The sequence below is a fragment of the Triticum dicoccoides genome, chromosome 2B, assembly GCF_002162155.2.
Source record: "Triticum dicoccoides isolate Atlit2015 ecotype Zavitan chromosome 2B, WEW_v2.0, whole genome shotgun sequence".
In the NCBI taxonomy this organism is placed as follows: Eukaryota; Viridiplantae; Streptophyta; class Magnoliopsida; order Poales; family Poaceae; genus Triticum; species Triticum dicoccoides.
The window spans coordinates 168,149,163-168,157,674 of NC_041383.1; positions in this window are offsets into that span (position 1 = coordinate 168,149,163).

The following is an 8,512-nucleotide window of genomic DNA, read 5'->3' on the forward strand; positions in this document are numbered from 1 at the left end:
TGTAGAGAACTTGACACTTGACTTAATTAAAATGCATCAACCGTGTGTGTAGCTGTGATGGTCTCTTCTCGGCGGAGTCCGGGAAGTGAACACGATTTTAGTTACGTTTGAACGTAAGTAGTTTCAGGATCACTTCTTGATCACTTCTAGCTTCTCGACCGATGCGTCGCTTCTCTTCTCGCTCTCGTTTGCGTATGTTAGCCACCATACATGCTTAGTGCTTGCTGCAGCTCCACCACCTTACCCCTTTCCTACCTACAAGCTTAAACAGTCTTTATCTCGCGGGTGTGAGGTTGCTGAGTCCCCGTGACTCACAGATTCTACCAAAACAGATGCAGGTGCCGAGGATACCAGTGCATGTGGCGCAATCGAGCTCACATGGGAGTTTGACGAGGACCTTGGTCGTTGCTACGTTTCGTTTCCTGATGATCAATAGAGGAGCCCAGTTGGGACGATCGGGGATCTAGCATTTGGGGTTATCTTCTTTTCATTTGGATTTGACCGTAGTCGGTCTATGAGTGTATCTTGAATGATGTATGGATTAATTTATGTATTGTGTAAAGTGGCGATTGTAAGCCAACTCTATTTATCCCATTCTTGTTCATTACATGCGATTGTGTGAAGATGACCCTTCTTGCGACAAAACCTACAATGGAGTTATGCCTCTAAGTCGTGCCTCGACACGTGAGAGATATAGCCGCATCGTGGACGTTACACGGTGTAACAGATGAGTTTTCGTCCAAAACCGTGATACTTCAAAAGAGATTGTCCAGTATGTACATGAAGTGCATCCAGTTTTTGCCGTAACCCTGTCTACTTTTTTTCACATGCTATGCGGGTGAAATGATGATACCTTACCAAGTTTCAACCTTTTCAGAGTTCATTCTGTAGTGCTTTTCACTTTCACGGTGATTTAGCTTTGAAAACAAATCAGTAAATGCATCGAAAATAGCAAAATATGTCTGAAAGGGTTGAAAGTGGATGACGTGGATTTGAATTGTGCATCTGAATGCAAAAAAGTTCGGTGTTGTACTAAGTTATTAAAATATTGAATAGCCGGTGTGTAACACCCCAGATGTAAAACTTACAAATTTTGCAATATATCTATGTTGGTCTCCATCCAATTCCATTCGTGGTCCCATCTTTTGGTCTCATTTTGTTTTGTTATGTTGTTCTACTCATTTAATTGCCATACTTACCTTGTCATATTGCGTTTGGGCTTCTTGTCATATTCCTTTTTGCCATCATATGTTTGCATCATGTGCATATCAATGTTGTGTTGTGCTTATGCCAACTTGCATTCCATGATATGCATGCATGATATGTTGTTGCATGTTCTATGTGTGATCCATGCATCACCATCTCTTCTTCTCTTTCTTTTTTTTGCAAGTGCCATTTTACCCTCCTTCATTAATGTTCAACTTTGCCTCAATATTCTGTCACCATGTCATTTACCTCCCTGTAAATTTCAGCCTTTTTATAAGTTGTTTTGGTTAGGTTTTAAAATGGCTCAAGTTTGAACTCAATTCAAACTTGAATTATTTTACTTCCTCTAAAAATGCCCAGATCAATTTTATCAAATACTACACAATTTTAGGACCTTGAGAATATGGTCACATTTCTCAAAACCCTCCCAAATTCCCCTGTGCTTTTCCTTTTGTTTTCTACCTGAAGGAAAAAGGGAAAAGCATCAGCAGAGTAGCCAGCAGCAGCAACCCCCCCGGGACTCGGCCTCCCAGGCCGGCCCAGCTCGCACCCCGCGTCAGCTGGCCCAGCGCGCCAGCCGGCCCGCTCGGTCTTCTCCTCCCTGCCTTTTCTCACCTACGCGCGCGTGCACCCCCGCTAGACCCTCACCACGTGGTTAGTCTGGCCCCGCTCGTCAGCGCCTACCCTCCTCCCCGCACCCACTTTTTCCCTCTCCTCTCGCTGTCGCCATGGGGACCGCGAGCACGAGTGTGCATGAGCTCGCGTCGCTCACCCTAGCCTTTTTCAGCCCCAATTCCTTGTCCCCTGCTTCGCCTAGGGTTTCCCTCGTCCCCCGCCGCTGTTTCCTGGTAGGGTTAGCCACCAGATCGATCGCACCAAAGCCATCCCGAACGCATCGGGGAGTGCGTCCTTGTCGCCGTGCTCTCCGCCGATCTCTACCTCGCCTAGCGTGTCCCTCTTCTTCCCCGTCATCCACTACGTCCCCGTCATCGACTACGTGGAGCCGGAGCCCCTGCAATGACCTTTTCTTCCTCGTCTTCGAACCCGGCCGCCGAACATGTTCGACCATCACCATCGCCATCTTCGTCCACCTCCCGCCAAACCAAGCGCACCACCATGCTTGTGGTGAGCACGCACAGCTTCCTGCCCCCTTTTCCCCCTCGTTTGCATGCTCTAACCGCGGCCGCCGCGGGCGCCCGATCTCGCCGCCGTCGGACCTCGTCTCCGGCGAGTGCTTCGACCTCCTTAGCATCTCTGCGCGTGTCCATCGGCGTCTCCGTATCACGTAGGGTAGACCCGTGCTCGCTACCGCTTGTCTAACCCCGCGGCTCGTCCTGGTCGAGTTCGTCGCCGCCCTCTCTGGACCTCCTCGCCAGTAGCGTTTCCGTCGCCGTTGGGCGGTGTGCGTTCCAAGCGCGAGCGCGGGATCCTCTTGTGATCCCGTAGCACCCATCCGCCACTCCGTTAGGTCGCTGGAGCTGCTCCGGTGATCCCTTCGCCGCCTCTGGCCGCGTCGTTGCCTTCCACTGCTTCCTCTGTTTTTGGTAGATGCCGTAGCAGTTTGGTAAGAGGAGAAGAACCCCTCCTCTGTCAGCCGTCGTCGTCTAGCCCAGTGGCTCGAGCCACTCGGTTGTAACCCAGCGACCCGAGTTCGATCCCCTGCGAGCGCAAGTAACCCCCCCCCCCTCTTTTATCTGTGTATGCAACGTGCGTGTGTATGACAGGGTGGCCCCACCTGTCCTACTCACAAGGGGCCATGACCCACCTGTCATCCTCCCATAGCCCTTGTTTTTCCTTTTTTTTAATTATTTCCCAGCGAATAGTCCATTTCTGGCATTTGGAATCTATCCATTTCGGGCAAGTCCATTTCTGGACGTTTCCAAATAAGGAAAATGCCAATTCAGTCATATTCCACTTAGGGCAGTTTCTAACTTATTGCACTTGTGATGATTTTTCTACGACAACCCCAACATATTATATATGTTTTTGGGGTAGAAAAATCCCACCAATCCAGTGGTGGCATTAGTTTCTGCATTTGAGCAAGTTCATGAACATGTCATTTTACTTCATGTTGTTGTTTTGTCTTTTATGTGTATATTCATGCAATTATGCTACGTGGTTGTTTTGCACATGGATAGCTTCATTTTCATGTCTACTTCATGCCAGAACTCGTTACATACCACGACATTCCTTGTAGTGAGTTAATCAAGCTTGTAAAGATGCCATGTTAAATCTGTTTTTGCCATGTCCTGAAACTTCACTACGTCTGGAACTGTTAATAAAACTTGCTATGTTTGCATGGGTGCCATCATATTTTCTGTGCCCTTTTGGCTCATGGCCAGTAAGGGACTTTTGTTCTATGCATTTAGTAGATTCATTTCATGTGTTTGTTTTCTATTTTCTGTTTTTGTAGCATGTTGTTTGCTAGCTCTAAACATTGCTACCTGATGTTGTTTCTGCTATGTCTAGTATTTTCACCGTCTATAAAACTGTTATCTTTTGCATTATTGCCATGTTGTTTTAGTCATGCTCTAGTGGTTTATAGATTTAGCTCAGTGTTCATGTTTTGTAGAGCATCTCCTGTACATCACTGCTATGCATTTTGTTCATATGTTTGGGTGATGTAGCTTATTTATACTTTGCATCCGAATGGCCATGTTGCTGTTTTAAGCAGTTTGCATCATATCTTGTCTTGCTTGTCATTTGCAAACCGTGCATCCGAACCCGGTGATCTTTATATCGATTTCAACCGAAATCATCTCATCTTTCCAGCGGCATACTTGGTTTTCCAAGTTGATGCCTTGTTCATCTCTTCCCCTCCGGAGCAAGCTTATGCATTGCATATCACATCTCGCATATCATGTCATATTTTGCATCATGTTGCTTGTGCATTGTACCGTGGTTGATTGTTGGTCCTTTGCTTGTGTTCTTGCTTTGGGTAGAGCCGGGAGAGGAGTACGTGAACGAGGAACCTGTTGAGAACGCTTACGAGGATCAAGCTTTCGACAACTCTAAGAACTTTGCAGGCAAGATGACCATACCCTCGATATCACTTCTATCTTTGCTTTGCTAGTTGCTCGCTCTATCGCTATGTTTGCTCTACCTACCACTTGTTTGTCATGCCTCCCATATTGCCATGTCAAGCCTCTAACCATCCTGTCCTAGCAAACCGTTGTTTGGCTATGTCACCGCTTTTGCTCAGCCCCTCTTATAGCGTTGCTAGTTGCAGGTGAAGATGAAGTTTGTTCCTTGTTGGAACATGGATATTTTGGGATATCACAATATCTCTTGTTTAATTAATGCACCTATATACTTGGTAAAGGGTGGAAGGCTCGGCCTTATGCCTGGTGTTTTGTTCCACTCTTGCCACCCTAGTTTCCGTCATACCGGTGTTATGTTCCTTGATTTTGCTTTCCTTACGCGGTTGGGTGATTTATGGGACCCCCTTGACAGTTCGCTTTGAATAAAACTCCTCCAGCAAGGCCCAACCTTGGTTTTACCATTTGACTACCTACCACCTATTACTTTTCCCTTGGGTTTTCGCGAGCCCGAGGGTCATCTTTATTTTAGCCCCCCCCCCCCCGGGCAGTGCTCCTTCGAGTGTTGGTCCGAACCGGGCAGACCGCGGGGCCACCACGGGGCAACTCGAGGGCTAGTTTTACTCGTAGGCTGACCTATCCGTTGTGCCCTGAGAACGAGATATGTGCAGCTCCTATCGGGATTTGTCGGCACAGTCGGGCGGCTTTGCTGGTCTTGTTTTACCATTGTCGAAATGTCTTGTAAACCGGGTTTCCGAGACTGATCGGGTCTTCCTGGGAGAAAGTATACCCTTCGTTGACCGTGAGAGCTTGTGATGGGCTAAGTTGGGACACCCCTAGAGGGTATTATCTTTCGAAAGCCGTGCCCGCGGTTATGAGGCAGATGGGGGCTTCGTTTCCTGATGATCAGTAGAGGAGCCCAGTTGGGACGATCAGGGATCTAGCATTTGGGGTTATCTTCTTTTCATTTGGATTTGACCGTAGTCGGTCTATGAGTGTATCTTGAATGATGTATGGATTAATTTATGTATTGTGTAAAGTGGCGATTGTAAGCCAACTTTCTTTATCCCATTCTTGTTCATTACATGGGATTGTGTGAAGATGACCCTTCTTGCGACAAAACCTATAATGCGGTTATGCCTCTAAGTCGTGCCTCGACACGTGAGAGATATAGCCGCATCGTGGGCGTTACACGGTGAAACAGATGAGTTTTCGTCCGAAACCATGATACTTCATAAGAGATTGTCCAGTTTGTACACGAAGTGCATCCAGTTTTTGCCGTAACCCTCTCTACTTTTTTGCACATGCTATGAGGGTGAAATGATGATACCTTGCCAAGTTTCAACCTTTTCAGAGTTCATTTTGTAGTGATTTTCACTTTCACGGTGATTTAGCTCTCAAAACAAATTAGTAAATGCATCAAAAACATCAAATTATGTCAGAACGGGTTGAAAGTTGATGACGTGGATTAGAATTGTGCATCTGAATGCAAAAAAAGTCCGGAGTTGTTATAAGTTATTAAAATATTGAATAGCCGGTGTAACAGATGAGTTTTCGTCCGAAACTCTGATACTTCCTGAGAGATTGTCAAGTTTGTACACGAAGTGCATCCAGTTTTTGCCGTAACCCTCTGTACTTTTTTGCACATGCTATGCGGGTGAAATGATGATACCTTGCCATGTTTTAACCTTTTCAGAGTTCATTTTGTAGTGCTTTTCACTTTTCACGGTCATTTAGCTCTGAAAACAAATTAGTAAATGCATCGAAAATAGCAAATTATGTCAGAAAGGATTGAAAGTTGATGACGTGGATTTGAATTGTGCATCTGAACGCAGAAAAAGTCCAGAGTTATACTAAGTTATTAAAATATTGAATAGTCGGTGTAACAGATGAGTTTTCGTCCGAAACCCTGATACTTCCTAAGAGATTGTCCAGTTTGTACACGAAGTGCATCCAGTTTTTGCCATAACCCTCTCTACTTTTTTGCACATGCTATGCGGGTGAAGTGGTGATACCTTGCCAAGTTTCATCCTTTTCAGAGTTCATTTTGTAGTGCTTTTCACTTTCACGGTGATTTAGCTCTGAAAACAAATTAGTAAATGCATCGAAAATAGCAAATTATGTCAAAAAGGGTTGAAAGTTGATAACGTGGATTTGAATTCTGCATCCGAACGCAAAAAAGTCCGGAGTTGTACTAATTTATTAAAATATTGAATAGCCGGTGTAACAGATGAGTTTTCGTCCGAAACCCTGATACTTCCTAACAGATTGTCCAGTTTGTACATGAAGTGCATCCAGTTTTTGTCGTAACTCTCTCTACGTTTTTGCACATGCTATGCAGGTGAAATGATGATACCTTGCCAAGTTTCAACCTTTTCAGAGTTCATTTTGTAGTGCTTTTCACTTTCACGGTGATTTAGCTCTGAAAACAAATTAGTAAATGCATCGAAAATAGCAAATTATGTCAGAAAGGGTTGAAAGTTGATGACGTGGATTTGAATTGTGCATCTGAACGCAAAAAAAGTCTGAAGTTGTACTAAGTTGTTAAAATATTGAATAGCCGGTGTAACAGATGGGTTTTCGTCCGAAACCCTGATATACTTCCTAAGAGATTGTCCAGAGTTCGAACCGGCTCTTGTGTAAACATGTATAAATATACATAAAATACATTGATCAGTACCGCCTTTCAGCCAAAACGTGCTACTGCTATAGAGAAATACATCAAAAATATATTGATCATCAATGATCTTTTTGTGTACAATCTGAATTGTCAATATGAGTCATCTCCGGTAGGAACCGGAGAAGACTCATATTGCGGCCACAAATTCTACACATAGAGTTCAATGAAGACCAAGTGGTTGCGATAGTTTGAGAAGTAACATATTTAAGGTGGAAAAAACTCTGTTAGCGGAGCGAGGTGGGACTAAAAACCGCTGTTAACGAGGAACCTCTAGTGCCGGTTTGTGGCATGAACCGGTACTAAACGTGCCGGTGGCCCCCCATCCTGACCCCAGCCTGCAACAACCACATTAGTACCGGTTCGTGGCTCGAACCGGTACTAAAGGGTCGCCACGAACCGGTACTAATGATCTCCGGCCCCCTAGCCGTTTGGACCGGCACTAATGATCACATTAGTGCAGGTTTTGTTATAAACCGGGACTAATGTGCTTCACATTAGGCCCTTTTTCTACTAGTGATTGCTCGATTATGCTCGGATTGATTCTTTAGGGTGAAAACCTAGATATTGGCCTTGGTGGCTGGATTAGGGTAGCTCCCTTATTGAAGGCATTGATGTTGAAGAACTCCGTCATCCATGTGGTGACATGAGATGGTTGGTGTAGATATGGTCATTATTCTAATTTGTCGATTGGATCGCTTCGGTTTTGTATGGTTTTTCCTGCCTACGCATAGCTTTGGTCTTATATGACTTTGCTAAGTGCTGACGTATTTTCGCGCGCGTGTGTGAGTTTGTGTTAGGTGTGTCTATTTGCATTTTAGCTATGCAGAGATCGGGTGTGTGTTTATTTTGTTACGCATTCTCTTGATGCTTTATTTTGAGCCAATAAAATCCACCCTTTGTCCGAAAAATATATACACATACCCGCAAGTATATGAAACTAGAAATATGCGCCGCAAAGATGACTTTGAACGATACAACATATCATGCTACATGCATGTCACTCATGTACTTACTTGATTACACACTATGAACCAAAATTAGACAGATTTACTGTAAGGAAGCTAGAATTGCATATTATTTCCAGAACAATCAGGCTTTTGAAACAGGAAAAAAAAGTTCAATTATTATATGGGTTTAAGAAACTGGGGAGGAGGGAGCACGATTAGAGCTGCAAATGAATCGAGCTCGAGCGAGTTGAAGTTTGTTGTTGCCGTGGCCTTCCTCTCGCCGGAGCTCTCCTCTCTCGCTCTCTCAGCTCGCTCTCTGTATCCATGGCTCGAACCAACAAGCGAGAAGGAGGAAGAAGGAGAGGACAGGGACACGGCAAGAATTACCCAGCGCACGAACGCTTCTTCCCTGAGCAACAACTCAGCCCGGCTACATGGCTTACAACAGCTCCCCACCAGTTCAACCATCACGCGGTCTCTATGGGATTTATACCCGGGCTGGCGCATGCACACGACTCAGCCCATCCCGCCGCTCGCGCACGACCTGCATGCCCGGCCGCATGTGCCCACGACGCGCTCATCGCGGCCGCTTCCAACACATTGCTAACCACCTAGCTAGATCACATGGCTGTACCACTACG